The following is a 375-nucleotide window of genomic DNA, read 5'->3' on the forward strand; positions in this document are numbered from 1 at the left end:
GGGACGCGGGGCCCGGGAGCGCGCTCCCCAGGGAAACCCGACCGCGTTCCCGGCCCGCGCAGGGACCCTCCGTGCGCTGTGGTGTGTGTGCTGTGCTGTGCTGTGCTGTGCTGTGCTGTGCTGTGCTCTGTGTGCTGTGCTGAGCGCGCACCCAAAGGTGTCTGCGGACAGCTGGGGCTCGCTGCATGGCAGTGCTCCCCCTTGCACAGAATCCGTTCGGTAGGAAAAGCACCTCATGGAGTCCAACCTCTGACTGAACACCACCGTGTCCATAGACCAAGGCACTGAGTGCTGCCTCCAGCCTTTCATTAAACACCTCCGGGGACGGTGACTGCGCCACCTCCCTGGGCAGCCCATCCCAATATCTAATCATCC

The sequence above is a fragment of the Geospiza fortis genome, unplaced genomic scaffold (assembly GCF_000277835.1).
Source record: "Geospiza fortis unplaced genomic scaffold, GeoFor_1.0 scaffold366, whole genome shotgun sequence".
NCBI lineage: Eukaryota > Metazoa > Chordata > Aves > Passeriformes > Thraupidae > Geospiza > Geospiza fortis.